This window comes from Parus major, chromosome 1, assembly GCF_001522545.3.
Source record: "Parus major isolate Abel chromosome 1, Parus_major1.1, whole genome shotgun sequence".
In the NCBI taxonomy this organism is placed as follows: domain Eukaryota; kingdom Metazoa; phylum Chordata; class Aves; order Passeriformes; family Paridae; genus Parus; species Parus major.
In genome coordinates, this window is record NC_031768.1 from 36,391,393 (window position 1) to 36,413,202 (window position 21,810).

Here is a 21,810-nt window from a genome sequence, read left to right on the forward strand (position 1 = left end):
GAAATGCCTCTTCTTCACTAACTGGTCTGGGAAAGGGAAAAGAAATTCTTGGAGAGAAGTGGAAAAAGCTGTTTATTTAACAGAAATTGAATAATATTAAATAATAAAACCTCTTGGTGTTCGATGGGATGGCAAATCTAGGAAGAAAAGTCCTTTTCATGTGGTGTAGCTCGGCTCACTCAGGTTCTTATCAGTCCCTCCAGCACTGGAAAGTGCCGAGGCCCAGGCCCCGGTGGGCCACAGGCCTGAGCTCTCGGGGTTTGGCTGGGTGTTCAGTCCAGAGCAGGCTTGCACAGATCCAAGAAAATTGGAAAAAAAACAAAGGTCCAGGGAACTCCTCTACCTCAGCTAGCTAAACTAACTAAAAGCCAGAGAGAAGCTCTGTCCCGCTGTCTGTCCGTGCTGCAGACACCACAGTCCAGGCCCGGGATGTGGGGGAGTGATGTTTTCCTTAACACAAACTGCGGCTTCTTCTTCCTCCTCTCTTGCTCTCAAAGCCAGTCTTAAAGGTGAAGAGCTTAATATATAACATAAACCAGACGACTGGGGATACCAGTATCATAAAGTCACCCCAGGACAGAATAAGTATACCCATCCAAGGCACAAGCAACCAGTTTCTCCAAGAGAATGCTGTGGGAGACAATGTGAAAATCTTTGCTGGATTCCAGGCAGACAACATCCAAAACTTTTGGCCCACTCACTAAACAGGTCACCTGGTCATACTTTGAGATCAGGTTGGTCAAACAGGACCTGCCTTCTCTAAAGCCCTGTTGGCTGGGCCCAATCCCTTAGTTGTCGTGCACATGCCTGTGATAGCACTTGAGCTGCTCCATGACCTTTCTGGTACCAAGATCAGGCTGACAGGCTGTAGTTCACCAGATCCTCCTCTCACCCTTCCTGTACATGGGTCGCACATTTGCTAAGCTTCAGTCAACTGGGACCTCCCCAGAAAGCCAGGACTGTTGGTAAATGATTGCAAATGGTAGGTGAACACTTCCACCAGATCCTTAAGTATTGTTCGTTTATGCCTGTTTTTATCAAGATTCTTGTATCTTGTCTTAATGTTTAATTTAATTAAGAATTTATTCCCTATCTGCACTTTCCAGAAAACCGTGAAGTTTTATAGTTGCTGTTGTATTATAGCAGTGATTCTTTCAAGAATTTATTCTGGTATATTTGGAGTTCTTAGCATTTATATAATTCACAACTCATAGAATGGTATTCTTAGCTGGTAAAATGAGATTTGCTGCCATCATAATCAGTGAAAAGATTGTTATTGGAGACTAGAATCAGAAAATCTGTCATCATGGTGCATATTGTGAAAATTTCTGCATTAATAAAGAGAAAGCACAAGCATATTCTTTGTTCAAATAAGCCAGGATCATTTATTTTGCAGATATTGTAATAGGGGTCATAGCTGGAGTTTTGGCAGCCTTTTGATTCTTTGTGTAACTAAAAACACGCATTTAAACCAGATGGAATTATAACCTAAAGCTTTTCATTGCAACTAGGTTTTTGGCTTCTGTTGGTTTGTTTTTAGGGTTTTTTTAATTAACCCAGTAAATGCTGCAAGAGAAGTAATAAACATTATTGGAACAATTTTGGCTGATGTGCTGGGTCAGCTGGAAGTAAAGAGTCTGTTTCTATAAAAAGATAAAGACGTCTGGACTTGTTAATGTTCATTAGTGAAGACCTGTGTGTGGTTTATATTTCATTTAGATCCCTTTCTTTTGTAGATTGAATGGTTAGTAAATTTTTTATCTTCAAAGTCTTGTCAATAAAAACTGCCCTTTTGCCCCTCCTTTTATGTTATAAACTAATAGGGAATATTTAACAAAACTGAATATTTAACTGTAATAGATAATGAGCTATTTCTGATGACCAATAACCAGTCAAAAATGCATCTTGATAATGCTTCAAATTAAGTAGAGAAGTTTTTTTCAGTAACCAATCAAGTTTTCTTTTGATACATAAATATTTTGGGGTGGGAAAAGGAAAAAAAATAAAAAAAATCCACAATCAAAACCTTATGGCCATAAATAAAAAAGAAACACAAGATTGTAACGTAACCAATAAAAACAAAAGAAAAACTTGAGCAGAGCAAGCTTCTATTCTAGAATACATTCATTGGTTTCAGATAAATGCTGCTGCTGTGACATCAAGTAGCTAAATTCATTCACTGCTGGAGTTTAATACAACTGTAAACTTTTATGTAAAAGTATATTGGATACCTACAAATGTCCAGAAATAGTGGCACTTTTATTGGCTTTTAGTTGAGTTATTTTGCTTCAGTTGTTATGTGACATTCTCTGTGACATTAATCAGATATTTCCAATTACTCTTCCCATTGCTGCTGCTTTTAGTTCTTCTGTTTGGTCCATACCTCTAGCCTAATTGTAGGCAAGTAGCAATGGATACTGAAAATACATTTGTGGTTGCACAGAGCTCAACAAGATAAATACAAAAACTCCCGCTGAACATTCTCTTTAACCTTGCTAATGAATGAAGGATAGCAAAGATACCCAAGAAATGACTGCTTCTCAGATTTGCACCTGTGAAGAAATCAAAGGCAGAGAATTAGAAGCAATCAGATCCAACAATGGGTCTTTAGAGGCACAAGTTATATGAAGGTACTATGTGCATCTTTATGTGTAAGCCACTATCCTATGTAGGAATATTCAGAATTTATATGAACCAATCTTAAAATTTCTTGCGTTATTTGTTTACTTGACTGGATTCTTCTTTCCATGGTGATGATGACTCTTGATAAGCTGACAGAAACCAGAAGAGCATAAAAACACCAGAGTATGTAAAATTTGCCCATGTAAAGGCATTTGAAAGGATGAGCTCATGCATATTTCTGAGGAAATCTATCAGGATTAAAGGATATCACTTCAAAAAATATATCTTTTAAAGCATTTGGGATGCCTCCAGACAACCTCCAGACCTGTGTTTCTTAGTTATTCAAGGTTCCACTATATTAACTGCTGCCAGTTTTGGTCACTACCACTTCTACAGGCTTCTTTGCGCTACAAAGGTTCTCTAATAGCATCACCATTTTCAGCACAAAGGCTACTCATGCAGCAAAGTCTGAAAAATATGTATGAATCAATATCCTTCACTTCTTCAGATATCCTGAAATGTTTTCTCAGGAATCTAATTTTTAGCATCTATTTAAATGTAAACAGTTAAATATTTCTGGCTTATGGACATTCATCTACCTACCATCTCAAAATTATTCTTCTTCTTTTTCTTCTTCTTATTATTTTATGTCTAGGCAATTTATTTTTAAAAAAGTGACCCTCTGGGACCGTAATTAATTCCATACTGGGGTTTACTTAATACATTAATGCAATATGTAGGAGATAGAGGGCTTTGGCCCCTCTTCCAATTTTCTTTATCTAAACATGATCCTAATGCTAAATATTCAATAAATTCCTACTCAGCCCTTTTTTTTACCCTGTTCGTAGTCATTTTCTACATAGTCTCTGAACAGTGATGAATGTCTTAAAAAGGTGAACTGCTCCACTGTTCCTTTAATAATTCTTCACCTCCAAGATGAATTCAAAGGAAACAGTAAAGAAGAATGACATTGCCTCCATCATGTTAGTGAGATGAGCAAACTCATGACCATGTATTATAATATTACACATTCTTTCCCACAGTTACTTTATGTATGAAAAAAAATCATAAGAATAACTTTTTTGTACTGATGATTGAAGTTTTTTCCCCTTACACTTTTGAGAAATAACACAGGGAGTTTTTTATGTTGTACCTAATGAATCAAATTTGATTTGAAATCATCAGTATTAAAACTTAGCACAATGTGATAATACCAAGGGGACAGCTAAATACAGGAAGTCTCTACATCTGGGAGGTAGTTCTAAATTTTCTATATACTTATTTGAAATTCTGTCCTACTTTCAATAAAACCAATAGTAAAATTTCCTTATTTCAGCTGTACAGAAAAAACAGAACCATAGGTATTATGACTGCTCACCATAAAGAGGATTAAAACAGAGGTCCTTTTAATCTGACATTCATTTCCTAGTGTGTATTAATAGTAAAAATAAAAAAAACCCCACAGGTAAGAAATATAAGGAACATGATATTTACAGGAAATTTCTTCCTAGCCACAAAATTGAGTTACCTCAGTTCCTGAAATGGGGGTTCATATTCCTTCCAGAGTCTTAAGTCTAAAGTAGAGAATGGATGATCCTATTGTCTCTACAAGTTTCCACTATTTTCCATCAGTCTTATCCTAAGCTTAATGCTAACGTGAGTTAGAAAAAATAAAGGCTGAAACAGTCATCTCCTTTTATCAAATTTAAATGTGCCTTTTAATACTTTTATGGTGTCTTCTTATTTTAGGAAAAAAAATTAATGCTATTTACATTTTCCAACCTACTTATTCATTGTGTTCCATGGCTCAGATTTGCTCTGTTCAACTTCAAAAACCCAACACAATTTAAAAAAAAACAACCTGCATATGTGGAGCCTTCCTGAATTTTCAATATTGACCTGAGGTCTTAGGTGTTGTCTCTTCAGGAAATAAACCCTTTTTTTTTCTAACTGGCTTGTGTAAAACAACAGCAAAATGGGACCATGGTGGGATATGCTTATTTTAAATGTTCACTATATATAAAGTCTAAATTTTAACAAAAGAAAGATATCAACTTGCCAAAAGTTTTTATATTTGGTTCGCCAATAGAAACGGTGCATATATTCTAAGAAAATAAGAAGTATGTTGATAATAGTATCTGTATTACCTCTACCAAAGTAAAGGTCAAAAACCTCTATTACATATCTTAACTTTTAAAGTAAAGCACAGTTTTCAATATTTACGTATCAATTTTTGGACAGCAAATACACCTTTATGACAGGTGACCTTATCCTTGTCAGAAAGAGATGTATGTTAGAGCTGTTCATCAAAATGAAATACATTCTTTATAATTCTGTCACTGTTACTACGGTAGAATGACTTACGTCTATTAAATGAATATAATTTTGTTTCGAATACTGAAGTTCAAGTAAAGAAAAAATACAATTAAAAATTATGACATAGTAGCATTACTTAAATTAAGGTAAAATAGATAAACAGCGTCAAGACAATTTTCTCAATATCTTGATTTAAAAGGTATTGGCAGTCTGTTCTCCTGTGTATTTCTTTTTGTACAGAGGATATTTTCTATCCTTTTTTCTTACACTATTTATTCTATGAAATAGGCTATTGTGATATCCTATTTATATCGGTTCTAACAGTTACTTGCCAGGGAGAAGGGAGGCCAGGGGGAGAGTAGGAGTGGTGTGGACTAGATGACCTATAGAGACCCCTTCCAACCCAGATTATTCTATGATTTTCTGTAAGTATTAATTGCTGTTTCAATAAATAATCAATATATTCCAGGAGATGGAACAAATACATTCCTGTGAATTTGAGTTACATCTAAAACTACTCCCTCTTAAATGTCAAACAAGGCATCTTTGCCAGGTGACCAATTTACATTGACTGTTTTGCTCCAAGACATAAAAGTCTGTTGAAGTTCTGAAAAGAAACCTTGCTTCCAATGTCATGTCAAAATTTAGGTAAAGTCAGAAAGTCAGACCTTGACATTGGACTTTATTTAGGGTACAAGAAGGAGAAGAAGGGACCTTACATCTCTCCATTTGACAGTAAAGTATGACAGCCACATGCTCAGACTAGACTGAAGGGAGGATGATAAGCAGTAAGCCAACATTGTGTCCCAGTTGCCCTGGTCTGTGAAAAAATTCCAAAGGCAAATATCAAATTTACAATAGAATTACAATAAAAGTCAGGTAGGCATGCAAACATTTTTTCCCCTGTTTTCAGATAAGTATGAATACCAGGTCTAAAGGCTTTGGGTTTATCTGTGCTTTTTAATCCATACTCTTCTGAAGATGCACGGACTCTGTGATACCTAAATTACAATTACAATTTTGCAAGAGGAACTAAGTATTCAGAATGAGTTGCATGCAGCTTTTAAGGGTATAAACTTATTTTCCTCAATAAAAGATACTTCCATTTATTAAGATAAATGGTCTAAAAAAAAAAAATTGAGATTCAATACTTTGGAATTTTAGATAAGATTAGTCCAGGGTAAAGAAAGTAATTTCAGATATTTATTAATCACTGATTCTATTTCAGAAGTCACATTCCTTTACAAATTTTCAGCAATCAGTGAATGTCCTCTGGAAGGATAATTAGTAAGGAAAAACATCTGGAAGGACCCTACAGACACAGCTTGAGACACATTTTCTATCTGTTCTAAGTGCCATGGTTGTGCACATTCCCATGGGCATTGACTGGTGCCTTCTGCAAGCCTGTACTACCATTTCCCAAGCTGAATTTCCAACAAATGTTCTCCAAGGCCAAGTTAAATCAGCTGATTTAACTTCTAGAGCTGATGGAAGGCTGTAAAAGCTGCTCCACGGTATATGGCACTATCCTGTAGTCAAGACAAAGGAGGAGGAAGGAGATAGGAATCAAAACTTTTAGTAGTGAGAAGCTACTGGCTCTGTTTAATTTTGCCATGAGTGATACAGTTAAGATCATGCAACAAGTTTGTTAGAGAGCAATAAAAACTAAAACAGAAGAGCTTTGTTCTGAATCTCCCTGTTTAACAACATGACTTCTGTTCCCCTCAGTAATAAAATCTGAAGCGTGCCACTTTATATGTGCCATGTTTTACTGTGAGCCATAGAGGGTTTTAAAGTGATATCATACCTTTTATATCTTAAGAAGTATAGTAGAAGACAATGCAATCTAGGTACTTGTTTTGGCTTCATAGTATAAAGTAGGACAGGAAAGGAATATTATTTATTTTGGTAAAAAATGTGGTAATAATATAATTTAAAGGGCATTTTATATAAGAAATATTCCACAATCAATTAGGTATAACCTCATGTTTGTAAATAGTTCACCACCAGGGTACCTCAAAAACAAAAAAGTCATGTTAGAGAAATCTAGGCAGAAGAGAAATCCGTAAAATTTACTAGATAGTAAGACATTGGTCATTTCAGGAGGAAAAGGTCAGACACTGCTGCACTCAACTTTATTCCAATTCTCCAACTCCAAACATCTATGGTTAGTTAAAAAAAATAATCAAGCTAACACTAAAGGAGTCATATATCCCTTAACATGTTAACAGTATATTAACAGTAAACTTCTGTTCAAGATAATTGGTTTTCAGTTTTTTCTCCCACTATTTTCTTTTACAGAGATTGAACTGGGTTTATAAAAAGTCTTTAAAACAAAATTTCTTTTTACTTCCCCACCCTTCTTTCTTCATTCAGAAATGTACAAGGGAAGCAATGTTAAATGTTCATAACACTAATATTAATTACTACACTGGAATATGAACCCACACCCAAACACTCCTGAATATTGGAAGGGCAAATGTGGATCTGAGTAGTTTCTGACTCTTGTCTAGAGTATTTAGACTTCCCTAGTGCTGCTTTCTAGGTTAATTTCATAATTTCATTTCTTTCATCTAAACACACATCTACTAGCAGGGCAGGGCTTATTGGCAGCAAACTTTCCTCTCACAGAGGTCAGTCTCTGATGCTGAAAATGGTGGCTAATGGAGGGGAAAGCTTCAAAGGGAACATCAAGACATTTTGAGAGCAACAGGGGCAAATTTAAGGGAGTTAATTGACACTGCCATAAAAATGGGAAACACCTGAGCAAATACATCACAGATCAAAAGAGAGAGAAATGACCTACAGAAAATCAGACAGAAAGGAAAAAAGTAAAGTAAAATGCATTCCAAAACCTAAAAATCTCTGCATGTAACTTTGTTACATTAGTAATAGAGGTGCATTCAAGCTTCAAAAGTCAGATTTTGTATACCTCAGAGTTTAGAGTATTAAATCTGCTGTTTTGATTCACAGCCTGTTATACTTGAAAGTATAAGCTCACTGAAGAAAAAAAATATTACTACACCCTTTGATAACCAAAACATTCACACTGAAAAGTAATTGTTCTTAATATTCTAAAGAGAAAAAAAATAAGTTCTCACTCAGTAGGGAATACATATAAAGGTTGATTTTTTTTTCCCATTATTTTTTTTCTTCTAAAACATCTAGAGGTTTCTTCTATCTACATGTAAGGTATGTCTATGGATGGCAAAGCTAGCATTTTATAAGACATCCAATTATTTTACTATTTGATAATAAAAGGATGAAATTTCTCAGCTCTTCCCCTTAATAAAGATGGGACCTTGCTTGGTTTTTTCCTAATTTTATTTTGAAAACCTAGAAAACTGAATTCTTAAAAAATCTGGAAGCTTGAGAAGAAGAACAGATTATCGGAAATGACACCCAGCATACAGAGAGCCAGATACTGAAAGTAATCTTGATAGGATGCTATAAGTGTCTATGCAGATATTATCTTTAATTGCATATATATTCCCAATTGTTTTCAGTCACATGTAATTCTCCTCCCTTTATCTTATTTTTATCTACTTAATTGCCAGATTTTCTCACAGTGAGTTTATTTTCATAGTTATTGCAAACCACTGACCACCTTTAAAGTGCTATCTATGAAAATAATAATAAGAGAAATATATATATAATGCCTTGAAGGTGATTATTCTGAAAATATTATGTCACCCAGCAGTCACTTCCTAAATAGTGATAACTGAGGTACCTTCACAATCAGAAGTATCTCCAGAACTCTGTGGTTAAAAATGTGACATGATGATTTTTATTTTTTTTTTGTAGTTAACACAATGACTATTAAACAGCCTACTTATCTGAGATTTTCCATTCTGGATAATTGCAAAGTTAATTATGATCATCATTACTAACTCTTAGTTACAATGAACGTCAAGTTAAAATTTGTGTGGCTTAAAAAGTATATTACTTGTAAATGATGTAGAGCTCTTCATCTAGAGTAATTTCTCTTTCCAACATGAGCAGAAATGAAAATACTTGCTCCTTCCTGGTCCTAAAACCCTATTCATCGTTACTTCCCAGGATTTCAGGACAGAGTGGATGGAAGTAAAGTAAATCAAACTAAGTATTTGTTGCATACAGGAGCTAAGGTCCTTTTAACTGGCCTGTGCTGAACTTCCCAAAGTGTCAGTGTAGCCACAGCTTTCTACTCTTCTTACTTCAAGTCCAGGGACCAGTCATAGAGAAATGATAATGGTGATTTCCTTGTAGATAATGTTATGACCTGCTAAAATGTGGAATTCCCATTACTTGAAACATTTATTAAAAGTGAGAAGAAGGGTGTTTTTCTTTTTAAAAATACGCAGTTTCAAGCCATAAATCTAAAATATTTTGTAGGATTTATTCTGAATTGTAGTCAGGTAGCTCAGTCTATCTTTTGTAGGCAGATATCTCTAAATTTCTGAGAGAAAAGCTATAGTGAAAGACCACACCATCTTTGTCACCAGGAGTTTGCTAAGACTTTTTTCACTGGTTGCAGTAAATATTGTGAATATGCAATCATAATACCCAGATTCCTGGTGACATGTACAAAGCTAACAATTTTAATGAAAAGCAAGAGCAGTTAAGCATCCATCTTCCATTATAGAAGGGACTTTAAAACTGGTCTATTTATAACCTCACATTAAACTTAAAACCAGGGGAACAAGTATTGGCACTAAAGCACTCCAGGACTTTTTTATCTAGCTGCTACTGCCTCATAAAAAGACAAGAACTTGTGTTGCTTTTTAGTTGCTTATGCCACAGATAGTTTGAAGTTATATTTTGAGGCACGGTCTGTGCTTCCAGACTATCATAGATATACAGAAATTGATAACATTCACACTGGAATTCGTTGTCATTAGTTCACAGGAAGAGAGTTGTACACTCCCCCAAAATACAGAACTAAGTATAACAAATACTTATTACTCAGGAGTTGAAGATAGGTTGACCCAGGAAAATAATAAAAAATGAAAAAAAGCAACAAGAACAAAAATCTATCCACTTTTGAGAAGCTGCTTTCTGGTAAATAAAAGTCAGACCAGAGATGTCATCAAAGGAAAAAAAGAAGCTCAGTTAACTGAAGGCCATGACAGTGAACTTGATATGACTAGCCACATACACCGAGTGGCATTCTGACATGTTCCTCTTGAGTGCTAATGAGGCTGTCAGATAGGACACAAAGAACTACAAGACACCTATGCCATTTGGAGCAATATTTGATAGTCAGGAAAAGAACATGCTCCCCTTATATAAAATATTATATTTATATATATAAAATATATTATATATATGTAATTATATATAACATATTTATATAAAATATTATATATATATCCACACACACACACACACATATACAAGTTTATGCAATTGCACTTCACTTTAATATAATTTAAAAAGAAAAATGAAATGTTCACATTCTTTGAACTCAGTTAAATGAACCAGTTTTTCAGACTACACAGATAGACAAAGCCTGTTTACAGAACAGAAACAGAAATAATACAAAAGTACTTATGCTAGATTAGACTCAGACTATTTTTTCCCTTTTTTCTGTCTTCAACATCACACATTCACAGTACAATTCTTTAACTGTGAAAACATTTATCTCTAGATATGGAATAGTAATATCTAATGCTTAACAAGTGAACAATACAGTGTTTAGAGAAAACTGCAGATCAACTACAAAAAATTATAGAACCAATGAGTTCCAGATGTTTATTTGTAGGACATCCCAAGACTTTTGATTGACTTAATCATATCTGTGAATTCCCTCTCATGTTATCTACATACAGAATTAAGTCTATGGTCTTTGTTCCTCATCAGAATCTAGCCACATCTCAGATTCTAGGCTGGCCTCAGCTGGTGTATGACTCCTCCATATGCAACTTCTGTTCAAAACACTTCTCCTTAAGACAAAATCAGGGAAGACAGAATCAGAGCTAATTCAGTGTGTCTCTCACCCTTTGCTACCCAGCACCAGCCAAGCATAAGAGTTTCTGACTACCTGATCAGATGAATGTCATCCATTTAATTCACTGGTTTTTGTGAAAGGAAGTAGATGACACTGATTGCTAACCAGTTTAGGACTAGTTTCATCTAGAAGAGAAGGTCTTAATATCACTAATAATTCTTATTGTTACAAGATGCCGCTCAGTTCATATATTTTAGAATCACATTAATTTTCAGCTGCATGTCATAGTTGTCCTGTGATAACTACGGTATACAATTTCTTCTTCCTAAGCTTAGAGCAAAAATTCTTATTAGTAGTCCTTTCACTGCAAGCTGTTAAATTTTAACACATTTTGTTAATTCTATTAATCCAGATTGTTAGCACAGCCCAAGCCATGACTACTGTCATGGTTTGACCCCAGCCAGCAGCCAAGCCCCATGCTCAATCACTGGCCCACCAGTAGAATCGGGTAGAGAATCAGAAGGGTAAAAGACGGAGAACTCATGGGTTGAGAGAAAGACAATTTAACAGGGAAAGCAGCAGCCATGCATGCAAGCAAAGCAAACCAACAATTTGATTCACTGCTCCCCATGGGCAGGCAGGTGTTCTGCCATCTCCAGGAGAACTGGGTCCCATCGCATGTAATGGTGACTCACGAAGACAAACACCATCACTTCAAACATGACCCCCTTCCTCCTTCTTCTTCCCACTTTATACACTAAGCATGATACCATATGATCTGGAATATCCCTTTGGTCAGGGGTCACCTGTCCTGACTGTGTATCCTCCCAGCCTCCCATGCAGCCCTAACTTCCTCACCAGTGTGTCAATATGAAAAGCAGAAAAGACCTTGTCTCTCTGCAAGCCCTGCTCAGCAATAACACTAACATTTCTCTATTACCACCCTTGTGTTCACCACAAATCCAAAACACAGCCCTATACTAGCAAAGAATATTAGCTCTACCCCAGCCAAATGCAGCACAAAAATCCTCAAAATCCTTCTTCAATACCTTTCTCCCCTGATTTCTGCCGTGCCTTAGTGTCAGGGCCTTCATTTCAATCTTCAGTCAAGGAAGCTATTTCCCTGGAACATAGATTGAGTCCACTCTTAAAAAAAGAATTACTTATTTTAGATCATGCATCCCAATAATAAAGTATCCCTAAACTGTGTTCATAGCTTTAATACTGTCTGCTTCTAATCATTAAAATCTCCTCTGTGCCCCTAGGATGTCTGCTGAGGTTCCATTTCTGCAGCTGGGTGTAGTCATACTTTTCCTCATAGTGCTGGTTATTCCATTGACAATTCAGCTCCCTAGCATTTTTCCTGCTGTTACATCCATTTCAGCCTCAGGTGTAACATAGCAAGATTCATCAATGTGCTCCTGGCAGGCAGCAGAAGCTTCAATTTCCTGAATCAACTCTTAGGGTCAGTTTTCAAATTTTTACTAAAAAGCAGGTTTTACTCATGCAGATTTGACTCTTCTTGATGTGGATGTGAATTTCTGGCCTTTTGTAAAAGAACTTCTGTTCTTTTATGTTAAAATCCTGTTTTCATGTCTTCTGTAGTTCATGCTCCTCCTATCTCTCTCGCTACCATCGATACACATTTTTGTTTTGTAAGTAGCACTTTTTGAATTTTTTTTTTTTAATTTAAATTTGTTCATTGAGACACTCGATTGCCATTTTTTTCCTGATATTTTCTTTCTTCTCTTTTTTCTTTTTTACACTGCCAGCCTCAAATCCCAACAGTTGGTGTAATCACTTCTTCATTCTTGTTCTTAAAAGAAATGTGACCATTTCTGCAAAATTGCTTTAAATAAAAATAAATATAAGTATTGCCCTGGTGTGGAGAAGATACATACTACAGTAACTGTTTTTAAATGGAAAATAGGTAAAAAAAAATAGGTAATAGCATTTAGTCCAAAGTAATGATGTTGAAAGATAAAATGAAGAATAATTTAAGATGAAAGATTTTGTTCCCATTTGCAAGCATATATAGGTCTCATAGTTACTTTTCCCACTTCTTACATTATCACAGAGTATCCATTTGTACAGAAATCCTGTTTTTCAGAGTAGTTTTGATAGAACACGATTATTATATTCATCAATAGCTATCATCTTCAAAAGGACTGAACTCTTAAAATTAAGGGCCTTGGAAATCATGTCTTTATAATTTACAGTTTTGATCAATGAAGAAAATGAAGATTTTTTGAACTTCAGTTAAATAAAACCTCCTCTGTGCAACTAATAAATTGCAATAAGCCATTCTGAGTATTTTCCTGTTTTCTCAAGAAATGTTTTTGTGGTTTTTGTTTTTTTTTTTTTAAACAGCCATTTGTTTTGAACAGCCATATCTTAAAGAAAAGGTTGCTAGAGAATAGTTTGACACAAATATTCTTCAAATAACGGACAACTGTCAACTATGAAACAAAGAGGCGTATTTGAAAAGGTAATTATAATTATTCTACTCATACAAGCTAGGCAGTTGTACTTCTGAAACACCAGAGCTTTTAAGTGGGAGCTAAATTAATCTTTATTAATCCTTGTTATCATGATTGCATAATGTCTGGATTTAAATGTCTGATATACAGAACTCTGTTTCCTGCATCTCTGGTAATCAGAAGTGTGAAAATAAACCTTACACTTTAAAAGAAACACTTCATTTGAAAAAAATAGATATAATCATCTGTACTATTAAAAAAAAAAGTTTTACTTCACACAAGAATAAATATACAGCATGTCAGAGTTTCAGACTTGCTATTTTATGTTAAAATATGCACTGCTACATGTCAGAGCTGTGAAAATGGGAGGTAAAACAAGAAGGCACTTGGCCAAATAGTTATAGCAAGATTTTTTTTTCCATTAAGATTTTTATTTTTGAGAATGCTGCTCCTATAATTTAATTACAGCATTTAAAACCCTCTCTAAAATGGTCTCTGTGTGCCCTACTGAAACTTCAAACTACCCTAATTAATTATTAGATCAGAGTCAAAAACAAAAACAGGTTTGAGTTTGGGTCTTCTTGGGCTTTTTTACAAGCTTCTAAACTGCAGAAATGAGCCATAATTCAAATAACCACTTTCAAACTACAGATACAGTGTATAAAAACATTTAAAGTACTTTCTACAGACACATCATTAGTTTAGAGTTAGCTTGACATTAACATTACCATTGTAAATCTAAATTTTAGGAGAAGAGGGTTCTAACTTTACTGCAAACGTTCTGCTGAAGGAAGCTTAAAGAGAGTACTCAGTTGGAAAAGATTTCTTACTTAAATATGTTAGTTCTCAGAAATGAGTGAGGAGCTCAAATTTTAAAAAATACTATCAAAATAATATTTTTCCCTATGTGTGTTTGCGCACTTAAAATAATATTAAAAGTTAATTATAATTATCATAGTCTTAAATTTACTTGGCCTTATAGAGTATGAGAAATGAAAGTATATTTCTCTCACCTTAAGGGTGTATGTTTGTGTGTTTGTTTTGATTTATGGTGTTGTGAGAAATCAAATCTAAGTGTAGTTTCACACTATATGGATGAAATATATTGTATAAATAACTGAAGACATATTTCCAGAGAAATATTGACTATTGACTTCTGTTTAGACAATTATGCAAGATACAAGATTTTTTACTAATTTAAGGTCAGTGTGCTGTGAAAAATATCTATTTACTGTTTAAATGATAATACAGACCTTGTGCAAATGTCTTTTACAGTCTTTTATGTCTCCAGTGGCTCATTCATGATCCATTACTGTTTAAAGTTTCTCTAATAAGTGGCTGTTTCTTAAGGGTTGACACAATACATTGGGGAAGAATAACTACATCTACACGGACAGAACAAGCTGCTCTTGAGAACAGCTTTCATAACAATAACCTAGCTTAGATTAGATGCAAAAAGGCTTCATTTCTGTAGCTTATATGTTGTACAATGCACTACTGAGCAAGGACAGTCATGACAATGGGTACGTTATTGTCTTCCTTGCAAGTCACTGGAATTTCCTCCAGTATTTATAACACTACACCTGACCTGTGAGATCTTCTCAGCATCAGGTGAAACATCATTATGGAGCGTGCAGTGCACCCCACAGATTTTGTAAAGACAGGGTCTTTCAAAGATTTCCTAATTCTCATACTGTACAGTTTTCAGGCATACAGCTGGAGTAAGAATCCTCACAAAAATCTGCCAGTTGAAAAGCCAGGAATTAAGTCTTCTGCTTGCTGAAACAAATGCCAGTTATTTGTCATCCTGTTTACTGCAGGGAGCTTATACATGTGGGGGATTTCATTGGCCTATGAGAAAAGTGGAAAGAGCTTTTTAGAAGGACATGTAATGATAGAACAATGAGGAATGGCTTTAAACTGAAGAAGGGCAGTTTGAGATAGATAATAAGAAATAATTATTCACTTTGAGCATGGTGAGGCACTGGAACAGGTTGGTTCCAGAGAAACTGTTGATTCCCCATCCATAGAAGTGGTCAAGACAAGGTAGGATGGTGCTTTGAGCAACTTGGTCTAATAAGAGGTATCCTTGCCCATGATAGGGGGATTGAACTAGGTGGTGTTGAAGGTCTCTTCCAGCCTCAATTATTCTATGATTCTGTGGTTGCATGTAATTTCAAACCGTATTAACAGCCCTGATAAACTCAATCCTGAAGTCAGTCACTGCAACTAAAATAACATTTTTATTCTCCTGTTGATTTTCATGGTTTGTCCATTTTTACTGCAGCACTTAGGAATGTTTCTTCTTTGCTCCATGCTGTATATAAATTTCTCACCTTTGAGTTCACTCTTTATAACCTGATAGACCTAAGTACTTTCCTCTTAAGAATCGTGTAAGAAGCTAATGATTTGCTATAACCTCCTAAGAGTCTGAGAAGACATTCTCCTCTGCATGCTTCTAGTTAGCCTCCAAATGAAGCCAAACAAATGGTTTTGAACCATTTCATTTAAACCGTTCTCAGGGGACTAAAAGTACATATGAAGCCAGATACCCCATTTAATCTGAAAGGAAGTCATCAATAATAATAATAATTTGTTTCTTGAACTTTTTTTCTTATATGTAGTGCATGATGAAAACCCTTTTTAATGTGAAGGCAAATACACTAGATTAAACCAAATCCAGAGATGTTTTACACCAGTCTGCTCAAACTTTATTGGGAGATATTAGAGATATTCTACTCCATGGCTGAAAGTGTTAATAGATTGATTACATAGGTTTTCAGTTGAGAAACAAAAACTAGTAGAAGACCAATGAATTTTGTGCATGTGAACATGGATTAGCATGGTCAGTGTATTCGGACTAAAGTCTTGATTTACATTTCACATGCCCCAGCTTCCATCTGTACCAGGTTTCATACATGCTAGGGTGACCAATATATTTCTGCAAAATATGTTAGAATATTAATGCAGGTTCTCAACTGAATTCCAGTTATGATTAAGTCATAGATTTGGTTATATTTCACTTAAAATAACAAAACCTGTTTTTTCAAGTGTATTTTAGGTATGAAGTGTTCTGTATCACTGATCATTCATATTCCTTTGCTATTCTCCATCATTCTATGAAAATCAACATATTAAAGCTGCTGAAACTTTGTTAGCAGACTGGAAAATTATTCATATTTCTGCTTGTGATGGCATAAGACATAGGAACAACTGTGTTTAATTCTTATTTTATTTTATTTTTACCCAAGAATCCGAAATTTCCATCTCATTTTCATTCTGTGTGACTCATTAACATGATTTTACCTGTGAAAACCATACTCCTTGTTTAACACAAAATGGATAATCCTAGATGTCATGAAGAAAACAAAGCAAAGTAAAAGTAAACGGGGAAAGTATGATTAAAATGTCATCAATTTGTTTCTCAGATTTTTCCACTTTCAAGGGAAGTCACTGCATTACAAAACTGCAGACTTTAAGCTTTCATCTGTTTTACTAACTAGCTTTGTTTGATTCATGCTTATCTATAGCATGATCAACTAAAATATTTGCTTAAATATGCATCATGAGATTTCCAGGTGTGTGAGATATGATTCATTAAGAAATACCATTGCTTCTTGTCTAATACTGAGATCTATTCAACCTTACTACCTTAATATGAATTATTTTTACAAACTTTCAAAGAGAACTTATATTCTAAAATAGTCAATTACTTGGCCATGAGAAGAAAGAAAAAAAAAATACTATCAGTAAATACCTTCAGAGTTTGCAGAAAAAATTTAGAAGAAAACTTGGGTACTGCACCTTTAATAATTCCTTGGTTTACTTGGTTTAGTAACTTCAAAATACTAATAATTAAAAAAAGCTCCACTAGGTCACTTTGCACCTTCTCCTTGGCTAAATTGGACACTCTTGCTGCAGCTATGATATCATGTTGCATATTTGGAAACTTGACATATGTCACACTGAGGACAAGAAGATTAAAGTGCTTTCCTTTTCCACTGTTTTCCTGACAATTAATTCTATATTGCCTCAAGACCTAAAATATGCAGCTTGTTTAATAATGCTCTTTGAACTCTGTAATGATTGATCTATTGCAATTAAACTTTGAACTCTGAATATTACCAGGTCATCTTCTTGTTGGCAGTAGTAGACCTGTGAGCCCTCTTTAAAATGAAATCCTATGGCTAAGTCATTGATCCAAGAGAGGATAAAAACCATATCATCTAAATGACCAACAATGCCCTCCCTTGAAGAAGGAAATGAAAACATGGAAAAGAACAATCACACTAAAATGGGAACATACTTCTAATTCAACATTGAATTGTGTGAATTATTGAATTGCCAGTTTTAAATAGGTCCACTATTTCAGTATAACATATCAAAATAAGACAAAATAATCAAAGTGCTGAGTAAGAAACCAGAGTTCTCAGAAGCTTTGAAAAGACCATTTTTTAAAAAATGTCAAATTCTGACACCAAAATTTCTCACTCATATCCAAGCTCTTTAGTCAAACTGAGACATAAACCCTTGTGCCTATAGAGACATCAATTTATTTAGTGGTTGGGAGACTCAAATGAGATGTGGCAGAGAGAAATTCAACATTTTCTTCAGCATCAGAGACTAAGGAAAAATATGTCTTTCACTTCTCACTGAGTCCTCTGAACATTGATACTTGGTGGATTTTTCTAGTGCAATGCAGATTTCCTTATTAAATAACTTTAGTTTTTCTCAGTATTTGAATAACAGAAACTTTCATATTTTCTCAATAAATAGAATGATTTCTTTTTACCTTTTGCTGTCACATCAGGAAACCATTCTATTCTTAATTTTTTTTACTATTTAGATTAATGATAAAAGCTCCGATAACTGGGATACTTTCTTCTGAATTGCTGGCTGAATTATATATCACATAGTGATTTTTAAATATGGAAAAAGGGGCCTGACTAATTTTTTGCTTTAATTCTAAGTACTTAGAAGTTAAAATTGTTAATCCAAATTATCTATATATAGAAGAGAGAATAGCAATTTTTCCACTGTGGATTGTCCTAAAATTTTTCCAGAATGTCCTATCTTTAGATGAACCTCTTTAAATATGAAATGGTCAAATAATCCAGAGAAGACAATAGACTATTTGAAAGTCTTTAATGTGAAATAAGTCTCAACCCTGTATAGATGCAAATAATTAAATATAAATGCATAAGTTTAGATAGAGACAGCATAGAGAGGATACAAAACCTCTTCAAAAATGTTTTTTAAAATAAGAAAATAAAAAGTTCTTCACAGTGCTCATTTATCACAGCAATAGGAGTAGTTATAATTCCAAATCATCAGATTCACGAACAAACACAGTCCTTCTTTTAATTTCTTCTAACAGGCCATTCATCTTCTGTTTCCCTTCATGTTAGATGTCAAAAACAAGCGAGTGAGAAAATGTCAATTTTTATATTTATTTCATAGCATTTGGATAAGAATAAAATAATGTATCCAAAAAAAAACCTTTAAACCTTCCTTTACTGCTTGCAGATTTCCACAGAGGCCTAATACTCTACTTGCTTTAAAACACCTCAGAAATGGACGAGAAGAACTTATAAAAGAAGAGAAAATCGTGCTTCTTCAACTTGAAGTATGCTTTCTGTTTTTTACTCAGAGAAGAAAAAGCATTAGTTTTCACCAAAATTATACAAACAAAATTTTCTCTATACAGGTCAAGACAATGCAGCTTATTTTAGTGATTTATGAAATCCAAAGGTTCTGCCTCACTTTCCTTTCTGAGATACATCTGGACATAAGATAAATAGAAAGCATACAAAATCTTATATTTCCACCATATCTTCTGTTTCATAAATGAATTTTTACTTTTTCCTGATTGGCTCTTCTATGAAAAATTGTAATATGGAATATTTTGTTGCTTCCATACTTTTTACAGCACTACCCTGGCTGCTGTTTTGCTGGAAGTCAATTCTGGGCTGGGTTCCTCAGGATAGTTTGGATGAGCTGCTTTGAAAATGACTTTGAGATTTCATTTTTCTTTACAAGCAACAAGCAGAGTTATACAGCTTCAGACTGAAGAACAAAATTTTTAAAGAATAGTTCACAAAGAGTGAACCTCCCCCCAATGCAGTAGTAGCAGCTGATATTCCATTTTGCTCATTAGTTTCTCAAAGATTAACTTGTCCTTGAGAATTGACAGTGCTTTTTATTATCGATATATATAGATTATAGATTATATATAGAGAGAGTGATTAAAAAATCCTGTATGGGGCTATCTTTGGATTATTTCAAACTTGAAGGTGCTTTCTAAATTAACTGCTTCCTTGAATGAGTTCAAAGTCACGTTAGAAAAAAATAAGAGCAGGTTTATCTTAAAGGGTAAGGTATATCTTCAACTTCTGAAAACAATTCTATTTACTGGAGAATAGCACAGAGGAAGAAGAAATTAAAAATCAGCTCTAGGCTTCTGGGGTAAATTTCTCAGAATTTTTTCTGGGGTAAATTCTCAGCCTACTCACAGCCTTGAGTAGTGGGGTCACTGGAGAATTATATTCTTGATCAAGAAAATGCACAGCAGAGTGCAATAAGAGCAACTAATTTCCTATGCTGTTCCACTTTAACCACAGCAATTTTTCCTACATTTTATCCACATTTCTCAGGAAACATTAAGGAAATCACTTGTTCAGAAAGCTTACCAAACTTACATATAAGCTTTCCAAGACAAACTTTTACTTGCAAAAGTATACAGCATTTAGAATGCCTATAGTGAGAGCTTTAATTATTTAAGATATTTTTAAATCTCCCCAATGTATTTAATGATTTTCCCTTTTACTATTAAAAGAAAAATCACAATTACTAATTCTTTTCCATTATTTTCAAATTATTCCATGGATAATATATTTTAACAATAATCAAGAGCCATTCTTAAAATGAAAATATCCCTTCTAGTAACAAAGCACCATAGTTTCAATGTCTTTGGGGGGATTTTTCTGTGTTTCAGTTCCAAACTTATTTAACTTTACTTACATATCCAATATTCTTAGACGTGGCACTCATCATGTTAGCCAGCTAAGACTGGCTAGCACATCACTGCTTGTTCCAAAATAATTTGAGATTGAAAGCTTGAAAGCTTCTTTCATCTTTCTTCCCCTGTGCACTGACTCACCTTCCACCTTTACAAGAGATATGTTATTATCTTGTTCAGTTGACTTTACCACATCAGCTCTGACAGGAAGATAAAGTTTCCAGTACCATAGTACATGTCATTTCCCAAGAACATTTCTCTGAAAGGAACATAAATATGAATTACTTCTTAAAACCTCCTGCCATAGTGAAAAGACTTTTCAGGAACTGAAGATATTTTTGTCCAAGCTTGAGGAAAGGCTTTAATTTTCCAAAGTGATTTTAATCAATGGGGAATTATACTGAACAATGATGAACAGACATACAACTGCCATACACAGGCTGATAATAAAGACGAGGATAAAACAGTTTTGCATAATAAATGCATAATAAATATAGTGCAGAATGAAGACAATCTAGACACTAAAGGCGGAGTGGACATTATCCCCTCTACACAAGTAATACACTCACTTTTCAACTGATACTCAAGTAATTCAAACCATTATCAAGTTTTGTAAAACTAAATTTAATTTAAAAAAATTCACTATCTTACTATATCACTTCAGTCATATATCACCTGGTCTCTCTGTGAGCTACTCTTATTATTTTTTTTCTGTCCTAATGCAATTAACAGCCTAATTTAATGTGCAGGGCACAGTATATGACATCTGTGACTGGCATTATAGAAAGTAATATTCAAAAAATTACATTATCTGATGAGTTTGAGAGAGGGCTTTATTAGCCAGTTTTGGTAGAAATTTCTTTTGAAGATCAGGAAGTGTATTTTATATGTAGATGGACATTGGGTTGCTAAGGAAGATCTTCCTTAAGCTTCCTTAATCTTAAGGAGATCAAGAAAAAATACTCTGTGCATAGACCTCCCACAAAGATTCTCACATCATTTTTCTTTTTCCTTCTATTTTTTTCCATAAAAATAAAGAAAAACTTTTTCTGTTAATGCTAAGTGCTGGGCTTTATTTTCAGCTCTCTGTGACCACAGCAGCTTGACATAAATTAGAACTGACCTCCATGGGTTCCAGTGGGATAGCTATGAATTGGAATGTGCAAAGACATACTTTGAAACCACTTACATTAAAATTACTATGACTGCATTCTCTGTAACTTGGATAGAGCTGAGGTTTTAGCTTCTTGTTCTTATTTTCAGGGATATGAAAGGAGGAAAGGGAAAGAAGACAGGGAAATCCCATATAGATTAATTCTCCTTTTTTTTATGTTCTATAAAAGGTAACTGAAGATGATATTTTAATGTTTGACTGAGTAGTTACCACAAATATCTGAGAAAGAGCCCATCTGACTGGATAATCATCAGCAAAACATAAATGAAGA

At 34.3% G+C, this 21,810-nt stretch overlaps 1 long non-coding RNA gene across 1 annotated transcript; it reads right to left on the minus strand.

Moving 5' to 3' along the window:
* Nucleotides 1-503: 503 nt before the first annotated feature.
* LOC107213423 lies at nucleotides 504-21,804 on the minus strand. The gene is made up of 3 exons (XR_001524725.2): nucleotides 20,507-21,804; nucleotides 11,917-11,990; nucleotides 504-2,552 (listed from the first exon to the last, which is right to left on the minus strand). It is a non-coding gene; the product is annotated as an uncharacterized LOC107213423 (long non-coding RNA).
* Between the last annotated feature and the right edge of the window lie 6 nt (nucleotides 21,805-21,810).